Raw genomic sequence first — 24,549 nt, 5'->3', positions numbered from 1 at the left:
GCTTCAGCAGTTTTCCAGATGATATGCATCTGTCTATGTACCGTCTATGATGCTAATTTCAAAAGGTTCTACATGTTGCATGTGAAACTTGGTGCTGGTGCAGTTGTGTAATGGGGTAGCTGAGTGCTGAAGCTATATCATGTTGTACTCTAATGTATTTCAATTATGAGATCCTGCTTCCTTAATATGGAAATGAAATATATTATGTGCTTAATATGAATGTCAATTAGATTAATAAATGGATTATTATAATAGGGAAATTAGCCTGTTAATGATGAATTAGCCTGCTAATTGGGTTTTGCTAGTGCAAACGGTTATTAAGAAAATATCGTGGGCGATGACCTCAGGCAACGCATACGGTTTCTAGGAATAAACCGTGTTGGATCAACAATCACACATGACCTTCTCTTGAAACCGTTCGTGTTAGGCCACCTTGCGCAAACGTTTACCATATAAAAACTGTCTGTGATGGACAACCTTTGCCACACAATTTTTTTCTACACACCGTGTGTGATGCATTTAATAACGCAAACGATAAAATTGTTAATATCATGTGTGATGTACCTGCGAACGGAAACGTTTTCCTTGAAGCGACTGTGTGGGATGTATATACGAACGAAAACGTTTAGTGGGGACTGATTGTGTGAGATATACTCACGACCGGAAATTAATTTCGCCTGTATAATTATATTTTTTAGCACTACTGTATGTATAACCGTATTTGATCGCTCGCCGGTCGCATACGACCTCATTTTGTTGAGCGTGTATGCCAGGAAAGCATATCCCCGACGGTTTCTGGGTCGTGTAGGAAGGACCCCTTATCGCCGACACTCATTTGACGATGTTTCGAATGCCATCGCGGAAAGGGGTTAAAAAGCATTTGTATAGCACCTCACTGTACCAGCAGCCCACCCATCACCTGGAGCCTTACTATCCACCATGCAAAACGATATGGGGTAGCTAACAGAGTTGGACTACTCAATCGCTGGAGAAGATCTTGGCGTCGAGTAGGATTTACGTGTACTTCAGCGGCAGTCGCCGAAGGAATTGTTCGACCCTAGAAACCCCAGGGAAAAAACTATTGATTCTAAGGGAGCTGGTAGTGGGTCGGTTCAATAGGAAATTCTTCACGTGTTAATTTCTTAGTTCGTTACATACATTTGATTCACTCTTTTTCTTCTTTTCTCTTTTTTACCTTTGTCTTTTTTTAAAATATATTTACAAGATGTTTGCATAATTTGAAAGTTGTTCATGTAATTATTTTTAAATGTTTCATACCATTCATAAAATCTTCATGATATTTTTATAAAAAATCACACATTTCAAAATATGTTCTTGACATTTAATTTTTTTATACAATATAGAAAAATGTTAGCATAATTCTATAGAAAATGATTTGTACCATTCACAAAATGTTTGTGAGGCATTTTCAAAATATTTTCGTGACGGTTTTATGAACTTTTTATACAATGTAAAAAATGTGTTCAGGTAATTTTAAAAATATTTTATACCATAAAAAAATGTCCATGATATTATAAATAGAATTTCAAGCATTTAAAAAGTAAAAAAAATCGAAATTGTTTGAAAAAAATGTAAAAAATGACTGCATAATTTTCTTAAAAAAATGTTCATGATATTTTATAAAACTCTACAGCACTTAACAAATGTTTGAAAATTAAAACGAAATGTTATGTCAGTTATTGAAAATGTTCAATTTGTGTTAAGAAATTTTTCTCCATGTATTAAAGTTTAGTGCGCATTTGACAAAATATTCAATGTGTATGTTGAAAAAATGGTTAACATGTATTTAAAAAATGTTTAACCTGTATACTGAAAGTATTCAACTTGTATTTGAAAAATGTCCATATGTATTCAAAAACTAAAATAATAAAAACTAAAATAGTAAAATAAAACATAAGCAAAACCCAAATGAAAGCCAATAAAAAAATACAGGCAAACAACCCAGGCGAAAGTTTTTAAAATCGGTTAGAGCCAGTCCATAGCATGGGCTTCCCGCTCAGGCTTAAATTCTGGCCCAAGACCGACTAAATCATGTGTTAAAAAGGGGAATCCTATATGGCGCCTTAAGCGCCGGATTTAGTATGTTTTGCAAACCGGTGTACACACCCCTCCACACATTAGTTCGTATATGCGTCAGCCCAGTAATTTTCTTCCACCAATTCAGATTCTGCAGTGATTTTCTGGAAGTATTTCCTTTCATTTTTTCATGCATGGTTTATGCCCGTTTTTTCTTTTTTGCTTTTGCTTTTCTGTTTTTTTCCTTTTTATTTTTATTTTCTGTTTTTTTGAAATGGATGAACTTTTACAAATTCGTGAAATTTTTCTTAAATTTTGAACCTTTTCTCAATTTTCATGGACTTTTCTCAGTTTTCTCACTTTTTAGTGTTTTTGTTTCAGTTTTTCAAGAGTTTTTCATGTTTGCTAATTTTTTTACGAATTTTTGCAAATTCTCACGATTTTATTCAAATCTGTGAACTTTTGTTTTCAAATTTTCATGAATTTGTTTCAAATCTGTGAATTTTTTTCAGTTTTGCTTACTTTTTTTGATCTCGTGAACTTTTTCAAAATTTCACGAACCTTTTCCAAATTTGTCAAGCTTTTTTGGTGAACTTTTCTCAAGCTCATGATTTTTTTTTCAAAATTTCATGAACTTTTTCATATTCGTGATTTTTTTGTTCAGACTATTGATATTTTTCCAAATTTATGATTTTCTCTACTGTTATAAAAAACCGAGTTGATGATGATGGTGTGCCTGCCATCTTGCAATATAGACCGTCCGATCTATATCTGACGGATAGAAAGCAAACTATGGCAATTTTGCAAAAAGATACCCGCACCTCTCTCCACATTTGCAGATAAGGCATTCCCTCGTTCATCGTTATCTCCCACAACCTCATTGTTGAGCAATTAAAAAAGGAAGCCTCTGGAACAATTTGGCATGGTGGCCGCTGCCGGCGTCGTCCATCCCCATGTCTCCGCTCAGTCCAACCACCAATCACCACCATGCCCTACTCCTCTTCACCTTATCTCTCCTCTTTCTCAAGATATTATTAGTTTTTACACATGAGATTACTCCCGCATGGGTCAATCATAACAGGTGTTTTATAAAAAAATGCATCTTGATGTTCGGTGCAATGCGCGGGCATCTTGCTAGTTTTTCATGAAAATTAAATGGTTAACGGCCATTGGTCAACAGTCAATAATCATGGACACGCCGATCATTGTTGACTGAGCGATCGAATGATCGATCGATTTGGGCGAAGCAAACGAGCGCCCCTGCTCGCGTTATTGGGTTGGCCCACGGGAGGGTGCGCGTGAGCGCTTGGTTGATTAATTGGCACTGAAGGCGTCCAATAGGAGTTCCCAAGCAAAACCAAGGACGAATTCTGTTTAGCACCATGGCCATGTCGAAGAAGGCTGCAAATCGGTTAGTGGTGGTGGTGGTGGTGGAGGCGACGACCGATGTCAAATCCGTCTACAACCTCCACCCACCCATGAAGGAATGCCTCACCAAGTTTAGCGACGACATCGTGCTGCTCAAGGGCAAGCATTGCCACACTGCCGCCTGGCAATCGCTCAACGCTTACGATGAGCATAAGTCCAAGAAGGATCCACACGGTGGCCAACTCTAGCTTGCGTGTCCGCATTGCCGACGTTGTGCCCGTGCACCGGTGGGACGCGCCGTGTATGGGAGGCACATGCACACCCTACTCGTGAACGACACCGTCGAGGGCATCACCAACGACCTCATCTAGTCCTACCCCAGGCCCTGCTTCGTGGAGACATGAGACATGACGCCTGATCCACAAGGGCGACCTCTTCCTTGTGTGTGGTATCGAGTTCAAAGGTCATAGCGGTCAACCGCGCGGACTGCGAGTGCTACACTACTGCGTCCTCATGTTCAACTCCAAGGTCTCTGCAACGGTGAGCCAATTCGAGGGAGGATGATGAAAGCATCCTCAACGTTGGGTATGAAGACGTTGTCGGTATGCGGAAAGAGATGTCGTAGACGAGGGAGCTAGCTAGTCGAGCTACTGCTCAGGCACCCACAACTCTTCAAGTCGATCAGTGTCAACCTCCCAAGGCATCCCAATGTATGGCCCTCCCGGCTCCGGCAAGACGGTGATCACCCCTGGTGGGCTGGTGGGTAGCTCGATCAATGTCTCGGAGATCATGTCCAATGACAGTTCACATGAGAGAACAAGACTTGAGGATTTTTATTTCAGGGCCGTTTAAGGGTCGGGTGACTGAATTTAGAATTTTGGTCAGTCAATTTTAGTTTTCCAGATGGAGAGAAACATTCATGTACAATGAAAAATGCCTGGCCTAAATTCCCTTACAGCCGGTCTTTTTGCAGCAGCCAAACTCAAATCTTTGCTCACAAAAAATGAAGATGAGCCCACAAAAATAGTACACGGGCTACATATCGGCTAGTCTGAAAGCGATGCATCATAGAAATTTTAAAAAGTGTAAGACTAATTATCTTGTAAAAATAATGCATGGATCATAAAAATTGAAACAACAAGTCATAGAGATAGGTGGTGGTAGTAGACGGAAGATTTATGGAGAAGAAACAATTTGAGGCAGCGTGATGGAAGAAGGTTTTCTAGACAAGGAAGAATTTTAAGAAGTCTACTATCCTTCCTGAAGAATGAAACAAAACAAAATAACAGATGCACAGAAGGCTTTCTAGATAAGAAAGAATATAAGACCTACCACCCTTTTTGAAGAAAGAAACACAAATAAATAAAAGATAAACTGAAGTACTTGGCCTATTACAACTGTTGGGGAACATTGTATTTCAAATTTTTTGCCTACGATCACGCAAGATCTATCTAGGAGAATCATAGCAATGAGCGGGGAGAGTGTGTCCACGTACCCTCGTAGACCGAAAGCGGAAGCGTTTAGTAACGCGGTTGATGTAGTCGAATGTCTTCGCGATCCAACCGATCCAGTACCGTACGCACGGCACCTCCGCGATCTGCACAAGTTCAGCTCGGTGACGTCCCTCGAACTTTTGATCTAGTTGAGGCCGAGGAAGAGTTCCGTCAGCACGCCGGCATGGTGACGGTGATGATGAAGTTACCGGCGCAGGGCTTCACCTAAGCACTACGACGATATGACCGAGGTGTGAAACTGTGGAGGGGGCACCACACACGGCTAAAAGATCAATTTGTGTGTCTTGGGGTGCCCCCTTGGCCACATATATAAAGAAGGGAGGAGGAGGAGGCCGGCCTAGGAGGGGCATGCCTATAGGGGGAGTCCAACTAGGATTCCCAATCCTAGTTGGAGTCCCCTTCCTTTTCCAAGAGGGGAGAGAGGGAAGGAGTAGGAGAGGGGGGCGCCACCCGCTCCCTAGATTCTGTCTTGCCATGGGGGGGGGGGGGGCGCACCCCTTGAGGCCCTTCTCTCCTTTCCCGTATGGCCCATTAAGGCCCACTACTTCCCCCGGCAAATTCCCATAACTCTCCAGTACTCCCAAAAATACCCGAATCACTCGGAACCTTTCCCGATGTCCGAATATAGCCTTCCAATATATCGATCTTTACTTCTCGACCATTTCGAGACTCCTTGTCATATCCGTGATCTGATCCAGGACTCCGAACAATCTTCGGTACATCAAATCACATAACTCATAATACAAATCATCATCGAACGTTAAATGTGCGGACCCTACGGGTTCGAGAACTATGTAGACATGACCGAGACACATCTTCGGTCAATAACCAATAGCGGAACCTGGATGCTCATATTGGCTCCTACATATTCTACGAAGATCTTTATCGATCAAACCGCATAACAACATATGTTGTTCCCTTTGTCATCGGTATGTTACTTGCCTGAGATTCGATCATCGGTATCACCATAACTAGTTCAATCTCATTACCGACAAGTCTCTTTACTCGTTCCATAATGCATCGCTCTGCAACTAACTCATTAGTCACATTGCTTGCAAGGCTTATAGTGATGTGCATTACCGAGAGGGCCCAGAGATACCTCTCCGACAATCGGAGTGACAAATCCTAATCTCCATCTATGCCAACTCAACAAACACCATCGGAGACACCTGTAGAGCATCTTTATAATCACCCAGTTACTTGTGATGTTTGATAGCATACTAAGTGTTCCTCCGGTATCCGGGAGTTGCATAATCTCATAGTCATAGGAACATGTATAAGTCATGAAGAAAGCAATAGCAATAAACTAAACGATCATAGTGCTAAGCTAACGGATGGGTCTTGTCCATCACATCATTCTCTAATGATGTGACCCCGTTCATCAAATAATAACACATGTCTATGGCTAGGAAACTTAACCATGTTTGATTAACGAGCTAGTCTAGTAGAGGAATACTAGGGACACTCTGTTTGTCTATGTATTCACACATGTACTAAGTTTCCGGTTAATACAATTCTAGCATGAGTAATAAACATTTATCATGATATAAGGAAATATAAATAACAACTTTATTATTGCCTCTAGGGCATATTTCCTTCAGTATTCCACTCGCACTAGAGTCAATAATCTAGTTCACATCGCCATGTGATTTATCACCAATAGTTCACATCTTTATGTGATTAATACCCATAGTTCACATCACCATGTGATCAACACTCAAAGGGTTTACTAGAGTCAATAATGTAGTTCACATCGCTTATGTGATTAACACCCAAGAGTAATAAGGTGTGATCATGTTTTACTTGTGAGAGAAGTTTTTAGTCTACAGACCTGCCACATTCAGATCCGTAAGTATTCTGCAAATTTCTATGTCTACAATGCTCTGCATGGAGCTACTCTAGCTATTTGCTCCCACTTTTAATATGTATCCAGATTGAGACGTAGAGTCATCTGGATCGGTGTAAAAGCTTGCATAGACGTAACTCCTTACGACGAACTCTTTGTCACCTCCATAACCGAGAAACATATCCTTATTCCACTAAGGATAATTTTGACCGCTGTCCAGTGATCCACTCCTGGATCACCATTGTACCCTCTTGCCAAACTCATGGTGAGGTACACAATAGGTCTGGTATACAGCATAGCATACTTTATAGAACCTATGGCTGAGGCATAGGGAATGACTTTCATTCTCTTTCTATTTTCTGTCGTGGTCGTATTTTGAGTCTTACTCAACTTTACACCTTGCAATACAGGCAAGAACTCCTTCTTTGACTGTTCCATTTTGAACTACAAAAATCTTGTCAAGGTATGTACTCATTGAAAAATCTTACCAAGCGTCTTGATCTATCTCTATAGATCTTGATGCCTAATATGTAAGCATCTTCATCGAGGTCTTTCTTTGAAAAACTCCTTTCAAACACTCCTTTATGCTTTCCAGAAAATTCTACACCATTTCCGATCAACAATATGTCATTCACATATACTTATCAGAAAGTCTGTAGTGCTCCCACTCACTTTCTTGTAAATATAGGCTTCACCGCAAGTCTGTATAAAACTATATGCTTTGATCAACTTATCAAAGCGTATATTCCAACTCCGAGATGCTTGCACCAGTCCATAGATGGATCCCTGGAGCTTGCACACTTTGCTAGCACCTTTAGGATTGACAAAACCTTCTTGTTGCATCATATACAACTCTTCTTTAAGAAATCCATTAAGGAATGTAGTTTTGACATCCATTTGCCAGATTTCATAAAATGTGGCAATTGCTAACATGATTTGGACAGACTTAAGCATCTCTACGAGGGAGAAAATCTTATCGTAGTCAACACTTGAACTTGTCGAAACCTTTTTTGCGACAATTCGAGCATTGTAGATAGTAACACTACTATCAACATCCGTCTTCCTCTTGAAGATCCAATTATTCTCATTGGCTCGCCTATCATTGGGCAAGTCAATCAAAGTCCATACTTTGTTCTCATACATGGATCCCATCTCAGATTTCATGGCCTCAAGCCATTTCATGGAATCTGGGCTCATCATCGCTTCCTCATAGTTCGTAGGTTTTGTCATGGTCAACTAACATGACCTCCAGAACAGGATTACCATACCACACTGGTGCGGATCTTACTCTGGTTGACCTACGAGGTTAGGTAGTAACTTGATCAGAAGTTTCATGATCATCATCATTAGCTTCCTCACTAATTGGTGTAGGAATCACTGGAACTGATTTCTGTGATGAACTACTTTCCAATAAGGGAGAAGGTACAACTACCTCATCAAATTCTACTTTCCTCCCACTCACTTCTTTCAAGAGAGACTCCTTCTCTAGAAAGGATCCAGTCTTAGCAAGAAAGATCTTGCCTTCGGATCTGTGATAGAAGGTGCACCCAACAGTTTCTTTTGGGTATCCTATGAGGACACATTTCTCCGATTTGGGTTTGAGCTTATCAGGTTGAAGTTTTTTCACATAAGCATCGCAGCCCCAAACTTTAAGAAACGACAACTTGTGTTTCTTGCCAAACCACAGTTCATATGGTGTCGTCTCAACAGATTTAGATGGTGCCCTATTTACCGTGAATGCAGCTGTCTATAATGCATAACCCCAAAATGATAGTGATAAATCAGTAAGAGACATCATAGATCGCACCATATCTAATAAAGTACGGTTATGACGTTCGGGCACACCATTACGCTGTGGTGTTCCAGGTGGCATGAGTTGCGAAACTATTACACATTGTTTCAAATGAAGACCAAACTCGTAACTCAAATATTCGTCTCCATGATCAGATCGTAGAAACTTATTTTTGCGGGAAGAAACTTTATTTTCTTGTTGCGATGATTTTCCACTTCACTCTGAAATTCTATGAACTTTTCAAATGTTTCAGACTTATGTTTCATCAAGTAGATATAGCCATATCTGCTCAAATCATCTGTGAAGGTCAGAAAATAACGATACCCGCCGTGAGCCTCAACACTCATCGGATCGCATACATCGGTATGTATTATTTCCAATAAGTCTGCTCGCTCCATTGTTTTGGAGAACGGAGACTTAGTCATCTTGCGCATGAGGCATGGTTCGCAAGCATCAAGTAACTCATAATCAAGTGATTCCAAAAGCCCATCAGCATGGAGTTTCTTCATGCGCTTTACACCAATATGACCTAAACGGCAGTGCCACAAATATGTTGCACTATCATTATCAACTTTGCATCTTTTGGCATCAATATTATGAATATGTGTAGCACTACGATCGAGATTGAATAAACCATTCACCTTGGGTGTATGACCACAGAAAGTTTTATTCATGTAAACAGAATAACAATTATTATTTGACTTAAATGAATAACCGTATTGCAATAAACATGATCCAATCATATTATGCTCAACGCGAACACCAAATAACATTTATTTTAGGTTCAATACTAGTCCCGAAGGCAAAGGGAGTGTGCGATGGTGATCTTATCAACCTTGGAATCACTTCCAACACACATCGTCACCTTGCCCTCAACTAGTCTTTGTTCATTTTGTAACTCCTGTTTCGAGTTACTAATCATAGCAACCGAACCAGTATCAAATACCCAGGGGCTACTATGAACACTAGTAAAGTACACATCAATAACATGTATATCATATATACTTTTGTTCACTTTGCCATCCTTCTTATCCGTCAAGTATTTGGGGTAGTTCTGCTTCCAGTGACCATTTCCTTCGCAGTAGAAGCACTTAGTTTCAGCTGGGGTCTAGCTTTGGACTTCTTCATGGGAGTGGCAACTTGCTTGCCATTCTTCTTGAAGTTCCCTTTCTTTCCCTTGCCCTTTTACTTGAAACTAGTGGTCTTGTCAACCATGAACATTTGATGCTTTTCTTGATTTCTACCTTCGTCGATTTCAGCATCACGAAGAGCTCGGGAATCGTTTTCGTCATCTCTTGCATATTATAGTTCATCACGAAGTTCCAGTAACTTGGTGATAGTGACTAGAGAACTCTGTCAATCACTATTTTATCTGGAAGATTAACTCCCACTTGATTCAAGCGATTGTAGTACTCAGACAATCTGAGCACATGCTCACTGGTTGAGCTATTCTCCTCCATCTTGTAGGCAAAGTACTTGTCAGAGGTCTCATACCTCTCGACTCGGGCATGAGTCTGAATACCAATTTTAGCTCTTGGAACATCTTATATGCTCCGTGGCGTTCAAAACGTTTTCGAAGTCCCGGTTCTAAGCCGTAAAGCATGGCGCACTAAACTATCAAGTAGTTATCGTACCGAGCTTGCTAAACGTTCATAACGTCTGCATCTGCTCCTGCAATAGGTCCGTCACCTAGCGGTGCATCAAGGACATAATTCTTCTGTGCAGCAATGAAGATAATCCTCAGATCACGGACCTAGTCCGCATCATTGCTACTATCATCTTTCAACATAGTTTTTCTCTAGGAACATATCAAAAAAAAAGGGGGGCTACATCGCGAGCTATTGATCTACAACATAGTTATGCAAATACTATCAGGACTAAGTTCATGATAAATTAAAGTTCAATTAATCATATTACTTAAGAACTCCCACTTAGATAGACATCCCTCTAGTCATCTAAATGATCACATGATCCATATCAACTAAACCATGTCCGATCATCACGTGAGATGGAGAAGTTTTCAATGGTGAACATCACTATGTTGATCATATCTACTATATGATTCACACTTGACCTTTTGGTCTCAGTGTTCCGAGGCCATATCTGCATATGCTAGGCTCGTCAAGTTTAACCCGAGTATTCTGCGTGTGCAAAACTGTCTTGCACCCGTTGTATGTGAACGTATAGCTTATCACACCCAATCATCACATGGTGTTTCGGCACGACGAAATGTCGCAACGGTGCATACTCAGGGAGAACACTTGTACCTTGAAATTTAGTGAGAGATCATCTTATAATGCTACCGCCGTACTAAGCAAAATAAGATGCATAAAAAGATAAACATCACATGCAATCAAATAAGTGATATGATATGGCCATCATCATCTTGTGCCTTTGATCTCCATCTCCAAAGCACCGTCATGATCACCATCGTCACCGGCTTGACACCTTGATCTCCAACGAAGTATCGTTTTCGTCTCGCCAACTATTGCTTCTACGACTATCGCTACCGCTTAGTGATAAAGTAAAGCAATTTCATGGCGATTGCATTTCATACAATAAAGCGATAACCATATGGCTCCTGCCAGTTGCCGATAATTGTTACAAAACATGATCATCTCATACAACAAATTATATATCATCACGTCTTGACCATATCACATCATAGCAAGCCTTGCAAAAACAAGTTAGACGTCCTCTACTTTGTTGTTGCAAGTTTTACGTGGCTGCTACGGGCTTCTAGCAAGAATCGTTCTTACCTACGCATCAAAACCACAACGATTTTTCGTCAAGTGTGCTGTTTTAACCTTCAACAAGGATCGGGCGTAGTCACACTCGATTCAACTAAAGTTGGAGAAACAGACACCCACTAGCCACCTGTGTGTGAAGCATGGCGGTGGAACCAGTCTCATGAACTCGGTCATGTAATGTCGGTCTGGGCCGCTTCATCCCACAATACCGCCGAATCAAAGTATGACATGCTGGTAAGCAGTATGACTATTATTGCCCATAACTCTTTGTGTTCTACTCGTGCATATAACATCTACGCATAGACCTGTCTCGGATGCCACTGTTGGGGAACGTAGTATTTCCAAAAAATTGCCTGCGATCATGCAAGATCTATCTAGGAGAAGCATAGCAACGAGCGGGGAGAGTGTGTCCACGTACCCTTTCTCGAACAACGCGGTTGATGTAGTCGAACGTCTCCGCGATCCAACCGATCCAGTACCGAACGCATGGATCCTCCACGATCTGCACACGTTCAGCTCGGTGACGTCCCTCAAACTCTTGATCCAGTTGAGGCCGAGGGAGATTTCCGTCAGCACGACGGCATGTTGATGGTGATGATGAAGTTACCGGCGCAGGGCTTCGCCTAAGCACTACGACGATATGACCAGGGTGTGAAACTGTGGAGGGGGGCACCGCACACGGCTAAAATATCAACTTGTGTGTCTTGGGGTGCCCCCTTGGCCACGTATATAAAGGAGGGAGGAGGAAGAGGCCGGCCTAGGAGGGGCGTGACTATAGGGGGAGTCCAACTAGGATTCCCAATCCTAGTTGGAGTCCCCTTCCTTTTCCAAGAGGGGAGAGAGGGAAGGAGTAGGAGAGGGAGAAGGAAAGAGAGGGGGGCGCCGCCCCCTCCCTAGTCCAATTCGGACTTGCCATGGGGGGGGGGTGGCCACCCCTTGAGGCCCTTCTCTCCTTTCCCGTATGGCCCATTAAGGCCCACTACTCTCCCCGGCGAATTCCCGTAACTCTCCGGTACTCCGAAAAATACCCGAATCACTAGGAACCTTTCCGATGTCTGAATATAGCCTTCCAATATATCGATCTTTACGTCTCGACCATTTTGAGACTCCTCGTCATGTCCGTGATCTCATCCGGGACTCCAAACAATCTTCGATACATCAAATCACATAACTCATAATACAAATCGTCATCGAACGTTAAGCGTGCGGACCCTACGGGTTCGAGAACTATGTAGACATGACCGAGACACATCTCCGGTCAATAATCAATAGCGGAACCTGGATGCTCATATTGGCTCCTACATATTCTACGAAGATCTTTATCGGTCAAACCGCATAACAACATACGTTGTTCCCTTTGTCATCGGTATGTTACTTGCCTGAGATTCGATTGTCGGTATCACCATACCTAGTTCAATATCGTTATCGACAAGTCTCTTTACTCGTTCGTAATGCATCATCCCGCAACTAACTCATTAGTCACATTGCTTGCAAGGCTTATAGGGATGTGCATTAGCGAGAGGGCCCAGAGATACCTCTCCGACAATCGGAGTGACAAATCCTAATCTCGATCTATGCCAACTCAACAAACACCATCGGAGACACCTGTAGAGCATCTTTATAATCACCCAGTTACATTGTGACGTTTGATAGCACACTAAGTGTTCCTCCGGTATTCGGGAGTTGCATAATCTCATAGCCATAGGAACATGTATAAGTCATGAAGAAAGCAATAGCAATAAACTAAATGATCATAGTGCTAAGCTAATGGATGGGTCTTGTCCATCACATCATTTTCTAATGATGTGATCCCGTTCATCAAATGACAACACATGTCTATGGCTAGGAAACTTAACCATCTTTGATTAACAAGCTAGTCTAGTAGAGGCATACTAGGGACACTCTGTTTGTCTATGTATTCACACATGTACTAAGTTTCCGGTTAATACAATTCTAGCATGAATAATAAACATTTATCATGATATAAGGAAATATAAATAACAACTTTATTATTGCCTCTAGTGCATATTTCCTTCAACAACCACAAAACAGAAGACCACCAGATACTTGGGCTTAGTATGAAATATAACAAAAACTTACCCGATACCCTGTAAGACAAAAACAAAAGACCAAAACAAATTTGGTAAGGAATAATGACTTAGTGGCATTGGTATGACCCTTTAAGAAGCAAGATAATGAAACAAGAACTGCGACAAAACTAATAATGAAGTGTTGTAAGTAAGAATGAATTAATCACATTGTTATTACCCTTTAAGAAGGAGAAAAATATATGATATAACACTCCTTGCACATCTTTGCACTAAAATTGCACTTTTGTAATATGCAAAGAATAATCATATAATAGCGTAATTTTTGCACTCAGTATATAGAAAAAGGTGTTTTGAATGAATATTTTAAAATGATAATGACAAAATTTTCAAAAGACATACAAATAAATTATAATTTTTAATAATATCGAAGAATAAGCATATAATTGAGTAATTTTGGCAAAAAAATGTTTTCTAAGAAGAAATGAACTAGTGACATTTTTTTCAAACTAGAAATTACTAGTGACATTGGTATAACCCTTAAAGAAGAAAGAAAATAAAAAAATAGGTTTTTGAAGAAATAATGAATTAGTGGAATTGATCACTGGAATTACACTTTTGGTAATATGCAAAGAAGGATATAATATTGCAATTTTCGTACTCTAGTACTCCCTTCGTCCCAAAATTCTTGTCTTAGATTTGTCTACATACGGATGTACCGTATGTAGACAAATCTAAGACAAGAATTTTGGGACGGAGGGAGTATAATTTACACACACATTGTATATTACCTATGTGTATATATTTACACTCACCCTATAGCCCAAAAATATCCATTAAGAAAAAATAAAGTCGACTAAAGAAGAAAAACTAAAGAACATAAAAATAGAAGAAAAAAATAGGCAACAAGTAGCGGGCTTCACCCAAATAAGGAAACTGACTAACCCTCAAACGAGGCCATATCAAAATTCGGTCGAAGAATTCATGAAAATAACACAAGGGGAAGAAAAGACAACATGAACCTTGACAAAAAAATCAATGGTCAGAGAATCGACCTAGCCAAATTTAACAAGCAACTTACATATGGCTAAAGTGTTTTAATTCAAAGGATAAGCAGGAGATTGTAGATGGGGCAAAAGATGAAAAGGGGAAAGGAAAAACAACAGGGCCTTGCCTTGGCTTTAATAAAAAGTTGGGGCGGGGGGAAACACCACCTTTTTTGCAATCCCTATGAATGCATATCTTCTACTCCCTCCGTAAACCAATATAAGAGCGTTTAGAATACTAAAGTAGTGATCTAAACGCTTTTATATTAGTTTACAGAGGGAGTATATCTAAATAGCTAGCCACCAGTAACTATTTTAGAGCATATCCAACTATGCCGCCTCATTACCCAATAAACTTTAGAAATTAATTGCATGCATGCATCAATGTATGTGTCCTTCATACCTGTTATCTTCTGTCATAAATTTTTGCGGGCTTTTTCTCGAACTCCCTGGTAACTGAGTGCAGATAGGATAAGATCAAACATATTAATTATATTACCAATTCAAATATTGATGCATGCGTGTCATATAGCCAGGGGCGCGACTCCCTGGATCGCGTACAAGAGGTTGAGATTACAACTTGGGAGAGAGGGAAGAGATCTATCTGGTTACACAAGATAACAGAGAATATAAACTAACTATCTCTATCCCTATATCTAGACTTCGAGTACAAGGAAAGGGGACCGGCTAGGTCAGGTGATACGATGTATATGTGTCGTTTAACACCCTTCCTTAATCACTACTTGGTTAAGTTAAGATTACGCTTGAATTCCTCAAGGTTCCTTGTAGGTAATGCTTTTGTGAATCCATCTGCAACCTGATCACGTGGATGCACAAAACGAATCTCCAATTGCGTATTGGCGACCCTTTCTCGAACAAAGTGAAAATCTATCTCAATGTGTTTTGTCCTGGCATGAAACACTGGATTGGCAGATAGATAAGTGGCACCAAGATTATCACACCATAGACATGGAATTCGTGTGTGCTTCACACCGAGCTCTTTTAACATGGACTGAACCCATATAATCTCTGCTGTGGCATTGGCTAGTGCTTTATACTCAGCTTCTGTACTTGATCGTGACACTGTGGCTTGTTTCTTAGCACACCAAGATATTAAGTTTGGACCAAAGAATATTGCAAAACCACCAGTGGAACGTCTGTCATCTGGACATCCTGCCCAGTCAGAATCAGAGAAAGCACTAACAAGAGTTGAGGAAGACTTGCTGAAAGTAAGACCAAGACTCATAGTATCTTTGACATATCTCACTATGCGCTTGGCAGCAGTCCAATGAGTTGTAGTGGGAGCATGAAGGAACTGACATACTTTATTAACAGCAAAAGAAATATCAGGCCTTGTTAGAGTCAAGTACTGAAGAGCTCCCACTAAACTTCTGTATCTGGTACTGTCTTCCTGACTCAAGATTTTTCCATCAGTGAGTGACAATTTTTCTGTGCTAGATAGCGGTGTTGGTGAAGGCTTACATCCTTGCAACCCAACCCTCCTTACCAGATAAGTGGCATACTTTTCCTGAGAGAGATGCAAACTGTCTCCATGTCTCTTTACTTCAATTCCCAGAAAGAAGTGTAGATCTCCCAGATCCTTAAGGGCAAACTCAGCACTCAAATCCTTTAGCAGACCTGACACAACTTCATTAGATGAACTTGTGACAATGATATCATCAACGTAGATGAGAACAAATATGGAGGTATTTGACTTATTGTAAATGAACAAGGATGTGTCAGATTTTGAAGGAAGGAAACCAAGTGCCTGCAATTTCTGACTCAGTCGTGAGTACCACGCCCTGGGAGCCTGTTTCAGTCCATACAGAGCTTTGTCAAGTTTACATACATAGGATGGTTTGCTTTTACTTTCAAACCCAGGAGGTTGCTTCATATATACTTCCTCTTCCAGAACACCATGAAGGAACGCGTTCTTGACATCTAGCTGTCTAAGGCACCATCCCCTGGAAACATCAATAGACAATACAAGGCGAATAGTGGCAGCTTTAACAACGGGACTAAAGGTATCCTCATAGTCTATGCCATACCGCTATTTAAAGCCCTTTGCAACGAGTCTAGCCTTGTAGCGATCTATGGTTCCATCCGATTTTCTCTTTATTCTGAAAACCCATTTGCAGTCAATCAAATTTTTACCTCGCCGTGGAGGAACCAAGTGCCATGTTTGATTTTTCCTGAGCGCCATGTATTCTTCTTCCATGGCCTTCTTCCACCGCGTGTCGCTGAATGCCTCTTCAGGAGTGCTAGGTTCACCTGTTGAACATGCCAAACCAAATTTAACAACTTGTTTATAATTCATAGGTTTAGTTACCCGTCTCTGTAGGCGTGTACGCGGAGCAGCAGCTGTAGGGGACGCAGAAGATCCTGCTGGCGCGTGAGAGAGAGGCGATCCTGAGGCGGATCCTATCGGCGCTGCAGCAGCTCCCTCGGACGGATCCACCGGATCTTCTGTGGCTCCAGACGCCACTGGTTCCGTTGCATGCGGCACAGAGGATCCCGTGCCAGGTTTGCCCATCATGCCGCAGTGATGGACTGGGCCCAGGCGAATCCGCCCCGAGCCGCGAGTCTGGAGACAGGGCAGGATCGGCGCCGGGATCAGTGCCTGTCCCGTGTCCATGTGGTGGAGGACTCGGCTCGTGCCGCCGACGCACGTAGTGGCGGGGCCTGCTCGAGGCCCAGCGACTCCCCGTGGGCCGAGTGTCCGCGCCGGATTGGTGTGGGCTGGGGGCCGCTCCCGAGCCGATGAGGGGATGCCGCGTGCCGCAGGCTGGTTCCCTGACGCCACGCTTGGCGGGCGACACGGTTTCCAGCGCCCCGCCGTTCTGGCGCTCCTCCGATCCCGAGGAGGATCGACTGCGAGACTCCTTGCTGATCCCGAGGAAGATTTGTCCCCTGGTGCTGGACACATAAAATGTGACACGCTTGGAGCTCTTTCTTCACCGTTTTTTTCACCGTTTTCTTCCCCAATTTCTGCTGCATCATCACAAAGCTCATGCTCATGGTTATGAGAGTTAGTCAACAATTGATCATCAGAATTATTTCCCCCTAGACCAAGGCCTGTGAGACTTTGTGGTAGGAGAAGAATTTCTTGACGAAGAAGTGCACCAGCGTTGGGATGAAGCTTAGAGAAGGGAAATTGTGTTACGTCAAAGACAACGTCGCGGGAAATATACACACGACCTGTAGGTATGTCAAGGCACTTAACACCTTTATGTTGGTTGCTGTAACCAAGGAACACGCATTGCTTAGAGCGAAACATAAGCTTGCGATTGTTGTAGGGACGAAGATGAAGGAAATATGCCCTAGAGGCAATAATAAAGTATTATATATTTCCTTATATCATGATAAATGTTTATTATTCATGCTAGAATTTTATTAACCGGAAACATAATACATGTGTGAATACATAGACAAACAGAGTGTCACTAGTATGCCTCTACTTGACTAGCTCGTTAATCAAAGATGGTTATGTTTCCTAGCCATAGACATGAGTTGTCATTTGATTAACGGTATCACCTCATTAGGAGAATGACGTGATTGACATGACCCATTCCGTTAGCTTAGCACCCGATCGTTTAGTATGTTGCTATTGCTTTCTTCATGACTTATACATGTTCCTATGACTATGAGATTATGCAACTCCCGTTTACCGGAGGAACACTTTGTGTGCTACCAAACGTCACAACGTAAATGGGTGATTATAAAGGTGCTCTACAGGTGTCTCCAAAGGTACTTGTTGGGTTGGCGTATTTCGAGATTAGGATTTGTCACTCCGATTGTCGGAGAGGTATCTCTGGGCCCACTCGGTAATGCACATCACTATAAGCCTTGCAAGCATTGTGACTAATGAGATAGTTGCGGGATGATGTATTACGGAACGAGTAAAGAGACTTGCCGGTAACGAGATTGAACTAGGTATTGAGATACCGACGATCGAATCTCGGGCAAGTAACATACCGATGACAAAGGGAACAACGTATGTTGTTATGCGGTTTGACCGATAAAGATCTTCGTAGAATATGTGGGAACCAATATGAGCATCCAGGTTCCGCTATTGGTTATTGACCGGAGAGGTGTCTCGGTCATGTCCACATAGTTCTCGAACCCGAAGGGTCCGCACGCTTAACGTTACGATGACAGTTATATTATGAGTTTATATGTTTTGATGTACCGAAGGTTGTTCGGAGTCCCGGATGTGATCACGGACATGACGAGGAGTCTCGAAATGGCCGAGACATAAAGATTGATATATTGGACGACTATATTCGGACACCGGAAGTGTTCCGGAGAAGTTTCGGATTAAACCGGAGTGCCGGAGGGTTACCGGAACCCCCCGGGGAAGTATTGGGCCTTTGTGGGCCTTGAGGGGAGAGAGAGGGCAGCAGCCAGGAGGTGGTGCGCCCCCTCCCAGGAGGAATCCTAGTCGGACTAGGAGAGGGGGCGCAGCCCCCTTTCCCTTTCCCTCTCCCTCTCTTTCCTTCCCCCTTCTTTTCCTAGTTGGACTAGGAAAGGGGAGTCCTACTCCTACTAGGAGGAGGACTCCCGCCCTCTCCTTGGCGCGCCTAGGGCAGCCGGCCTCCCCCTTGCTCCTTTATATACGGGGGCAGGGGGCACCTCTATACACACTTGATATACGATATTTTAGCCGTGTGCGGTGCGCCCCTCCACCATATTACACCTCGATAATACCGTTGCGGAGCTTAGGCGAAGCCCTGCGTCGGTGGAACATCATCATCGTCACCACGCCGTCGTGCTGACGAAACTCTCCCTCAACACTCGGCTGGATCGGAGTTCGAGGGACGTCATCGAGCTGAACGTGTGTAGAACTCGGAGGTGCCGTGCATTCGGTACTTGATCGGTCGGATCATGAAGACGTACGACTACATCAACTGCGTTGTGATAACGCTTCCGCTGTCGGTCTACGAGGGTACGTGGACAACACTCTCCCCTCTCGTTGCTATGCATCACCATGATCTTGCGTGTGCGTAGGATTTTTTTTTGAAATTACTACGTTCCCAACGGTGGTATCAGAGCCTGGTTTTATGCGTTGATGCTATGCACGAGTAGAACACAAGTGAGTTGTGGGCGATATAAGTCATACTGCTTACCAGCATGTCATACTTTGGTTCAGCGGTATTGTGAGATGAAGCGGCCCGGACTGACATTACGCGTACGCTTACGCGAGACTGGTTTCACCGTTGCGAGCACTCGTTGCTTAAAGGTGACCGGCGGGTGTCTGTCTCTCTCACTTTAGTTGAACCGAGTGTGGCTACGCCCGGTCCTTGCGAAGGTTAAAACATCACCAACTTGACAAACTATCGTTGTGGTTTTGATGCGTAGGTAAGAACGGTTCTTGCTAAGCCCGTAGCAGCCACGTAAAACTTGCAACAACAAAGTAGAGGAAGTCTAACTTGTTTTTGCAGGGCATGTTGTGATGTGATATGGTCAAGACATGATGTGATATAATTTGTTGTATCAGATGATCATGTTTTGTAACCGAGTTATCGGCAACTGGCAGGAGCCATATGGTTGTCTCTTTATTGCATGAGATGCAATCACCATGTAATAGTTTTACTTTATCACTAAGCGGTAGCGATAGTCGTAAAAGCAATTAGTTGGCGAGACGACAACGATACTACGATGGAGATCAAGGTGTCGCGCCGGTGACGATGGTGATCATGACGGTGCTTCGGAGATGGAGATCACGAACACGGTGCTTCGGAGATGGAGATCACGAACACGGTGCTTCGGAGATGGAGATCACAAGCACAAGATGATGATGGCCATATCATATCACTTATATTGATTGCATGTGATGTTAATCCTTTATGCATCTTATCTTGCTTTGACTGACTGTAGCATTATAAGATGATCTCTTACTAAAATTTCAAGATAAAAGTGTTCTTCCTGAGTATGCACCGTTGCGAAAGTTCTTCGTGCTAAGGCACCACGTGATGATCGGGTGTGATAGGCTCTACGTTCAAATACAACGGGTGCAAAACAGTTGCACACGCAGAATACTCAGGTTAAACTTGACGAGCCTAGCATATGCAGATATGGCCTCGGAACACGGAGACCGAAAGGTCGAGCGTGAATCATATAGTAGATATGATCAACATAGTGATGTTCACCATTGAAACTACTCCATCTCACGTGATGATCGGACATGGTTTAGTTGATTTGGATCACGTAATCACTTAGATGATTAGAGGGATATCTATCTAAGTGGGAGTTCTTAAGTAATATGATTAATTGAACTTAAATTTATCATGAACTTAGTACCTGATAGTATCTTGCTTGTCTATGTTAATTGTAGATAAATGGCCCGTGCTGTTGTTCCGTTGAATTTTAATGCGTTCCTTGAGAAAGCTAAGTTGAAAGATGATGGTAGCAATTACACGGACTGGGTCCGTAATTTGAGGATTATCCTCATTGCTGCACAGAAGAATTACGTCCTGGAAGCACCGCTAGGTGCCAAGCCTCCTGCAAGAGCAACGCCAGAAGTTATGAACGTCTGGCAGAGCAAAGCTGATGACTACTCAATAGTTCAGTGTGCCATGCTTTACGGCTTAGAACCGGGTCTTCAACGACGTTTTGAACGTCATGGAGCATATGAGATGTTCCAGGAGTTGAAGTTAACATTTCAAGCAAATGCCCGGATTGAGAGATATGAAGTCTCCAATAAGTTCTATAGCTGCAAGATGGAAGAGAATAGTTCTGTCAGTGAGCATATACTCAAAATGTCTGGGTATAACAATCACTTGATTCAACTGGGAGTTAATCTTCCGGATAATAGCGTCATTGACAGAATTCTTCAATCACTGCCACCAAGCTACAAGAGCTTCGTGATGAACTATAACATGCAAGGGATGGATAAGACGATTCCCGAGCTCTTCGCAATGCTAAAGGCTGCGGAGGTAGAAATCAAAAAGGAGCATCAAGTGTTGATGGTCAATAAGACCACTAGTTTCAAGAAAAAGGGCAAAGGGAAGAAGAAGGGGAACTTCAAGAAAAACAGCAAGCAAGTTGCTGTTCAGGAGAAGAAACCCAAGTCTGGACCTAAGCCTGAGACTGAGTGCTTCTACTGCAAGCAGACTGGTCACTGGAAGCGGAACTGCCCCAAGTATTTGGCGGATAAGAAGGATGGCAAGGTGAACAAAGGTATATGTGATATACATGTTATTGATGTGTACCTTACTAATGCTCGCAGTAGCACCTGGGTATTTGATACTGGTTCTGTTGCTAATATTTGCAACTCGAAATAGGGGCTACGGATTAAGCGAAGATTGGCTAAGGACGAGGTGACGATGCGCGTGGGAAATGGTTCCAAAGTCGATGTGATCGCCGTCGGCACGCTACCTCTACATCTACCTTCGGGATTAGTTTTAGACCTAAATAATTGTTATTTGGTGCCAGTGTTGAGCATGAACATTATATCTGGATCTTGTTTAATGCGAGACGGTTATTCATTTAAATTAGAGAATAATGGTTGTTCTATTTATATGAATAATATCTTTTATGGTCATGCACCCTTGAAGAGTGGTCTATTTTTAATGAATCTCGATAGTAGTGATACACATACTCATAATGTCGAAGCCAAAAGATGCAGAGTTGATAATGACAGTGCAACTTATTTGTGGCACTGCCATTTGGGTCATATCGGTGTAAAGCGCATGAAGAAACTCCATACTGATGGAATTTTGGAATCATTTGATTTTGAATCACTTGGTACTTGCGAACCGTGCCTCATGGGCAAGATGACCAAAACACCGTTCTCCGGAACAATGGAGAGAGCAACAGATTTGTTGGAAATCATACATACAGATGTATGTGGTCCGATGAATATTGAGGCTCGTGGCGGATATCGTTATTTTCTCACCTTCACAGATGATTTGAGCAGATATGGGTATATCTACTTAATAAAACATAAGTCTGAAACATTTGAAAAGTTCAAAGAATTTCAGAGTGAAGTTGAAAATCATTGTAACAAGAAAATAAAATTCCTACGATCTGATCGTGGAGGAGAATATTTGAGTTACGAGTTTGGCCTACATTTGAAACAATGCGGAATAGTTTCGCAACTCACGCCACCCGGAACACCACAGCGTAATGGTGTGTCCGAACGTCGTAATCGTACTTTATTAGATATGGTGCGATCTATGATGTGTCTTACTGATTTACCGCTATCGTTTTGGGGTTATGCTTTAGAGCGGCTGCATTCACTCTAAATAGGACACCATCGAAATCCGTTGAGACGACGCCTTATGAACTATGGTTTGGCAAGAAACCAAAGTTGTCGTATCTTAAAGTTTGGGGTTGCGATGCTTATGTGAAGAAACTTCAACCTGATAAGCTCGAACCTAAATCGAAGAAATGTGTCTTCATAGGATACCCAAAGGAGACTGTTGGGTACACCTTCTATCACAGATCCGAAGGCAAGATATTCGTTGCTAAGAATGGATCCTTTCTAGAGAAGGAGTTTCTCTCGAAAGATGTGAGTGGGAGGAAAGTTGAACTTGATGAGGTAACTGTACCTGCTCCCTTATTGGAAACTAGATCATCGCAGAAATCAGTTTCTGCGACACCTACACCAATTAGTGAGGAAGTTAATGATAATGATCATGAAACTTTAGATCAAGTTATTACTGAACCTCGTAGGTCAACTAGATCAAGATCCGCACCAGAGTGGTACAGCCATCCTATTCTGGAGGTCATGTTACTAGACCATGACGAACCTACGAACTATGAAGAAGCGATGGTGAGCCCAGATTCCGCAAAATGGCTTGAAGCCATGAAATCCGAGATGGGATCCATGTATGAGAACAAAGTATGGACTTTGGTTGACTTGCCCGATGGTCGGCAAGCCATTGAAAATAAATGGATCTTCAAGAAGAAGACTGACGCTGATGGTAATGTTACTGTCTATAAAGCTCGACTTGTTGCGAAAGGTTTTCGACAAGTTCAAGGGATTGACTACGATGAGACCTTCTCACCCGTAGCGATGCTTAAGTCTGTCTGAATCATGTTAGCAATTGCCGCATTTTATGATTATGAAATTTGGCAAATGGATGTCAAAATTGCATTCCTGAATGGATTTCTGGAAGAAGAGTTGTATATGATGCAACCGGAAGGTTTTGTCGATCCAAAGGGAGCTAACAAAGTGTGCAAGCTCCAGCGATCCATTTATGGACTGGTGCAAGCCTCTCGGAGCTGGAATAAACGCTTTGATAGTGTGATCAAAGCATTTGGTTTTATACAGACTTTTGGAGAAGCCTGTATTTACAAGAAAGTGAGTGGGAGCTCGATAGCATTTCTGATATTATATGTGGATGACATATTACTGATTGGAAATGATATAGAATTTCTGGATAGCATAAAGGGATACTTGAATAAGAGTTTTTCAATGAAAGACCTCGGTGAAGCTGCATATATATTAGGCATTAAGATCTATAGAGATAGATCAAGACGCTTGATTGGACTTTCACAAAGCACATACCTTGACAAAGTTTTGAAGAAGTTCAAAATGGATCAAGCAAAAAAAGGGTTCTTGCCTGTACTACAAGGTGTGAGATTGAGTAAGACTCAATGCCCGACCACTGCAGAAGATAGAGAGAAGATGAAAGATGTTCCCTATGCTTCAGCCATAGGCTCTATCATGTATGCAATGCTGTGTACCAGACCTGATGTGTCCCTTGCTATAAGTTTAGCAGGAAGGTACCAAAGTAATCCAGGAGTGGATCACTGGACAGCGGTCAAGAACATCCTGAAATACCTGAAAAGGACTAAGGATATGTTTCTCGTTTATGGAGGTGACAAAGAGCTCATCGTAAGTGGTTACGTTGATGCAAGCTTTGACACTGATCCGGACGATTCGAAATCGCAAACCGGATACGTATTTACATTGAACGGTGGAGCTGTCAGTTGGTGCAGTTCTAAGCAAAGTGTCGTGGCGGGATCTACGTGTGAAGCGGAATACATAGCTGCTTCGGAAGCAGCAAATGAAGGAGTCTGGATGAAGGAGTTCATATCCGATCTAGGTGTCATACCTAGTACATCGGGACCAATGAAAATCTTTTGTGACAGTACTGGTGCAATTGCCTTAGCAAAGGAATCCAGATTTCACAAGAGAA

This window comes from Aegilops tauschii, chromosome 4 (assembly GCF_002575655.3).
Source record: "Aegilops tauschii subsp. strangulata cultivar AL8/78 chromosome 4, Aet v6.0, whole genome shotgun sequence".
Lineage (NCBI taxonomy): Eukaryota > Viridiplantae > Streptophyta > Magnoliopsida > Poales > Poaceae > Aegilops > Aegilops tauschii.
Note: the sequence above shows the minus strand (reverse complement) of the source record.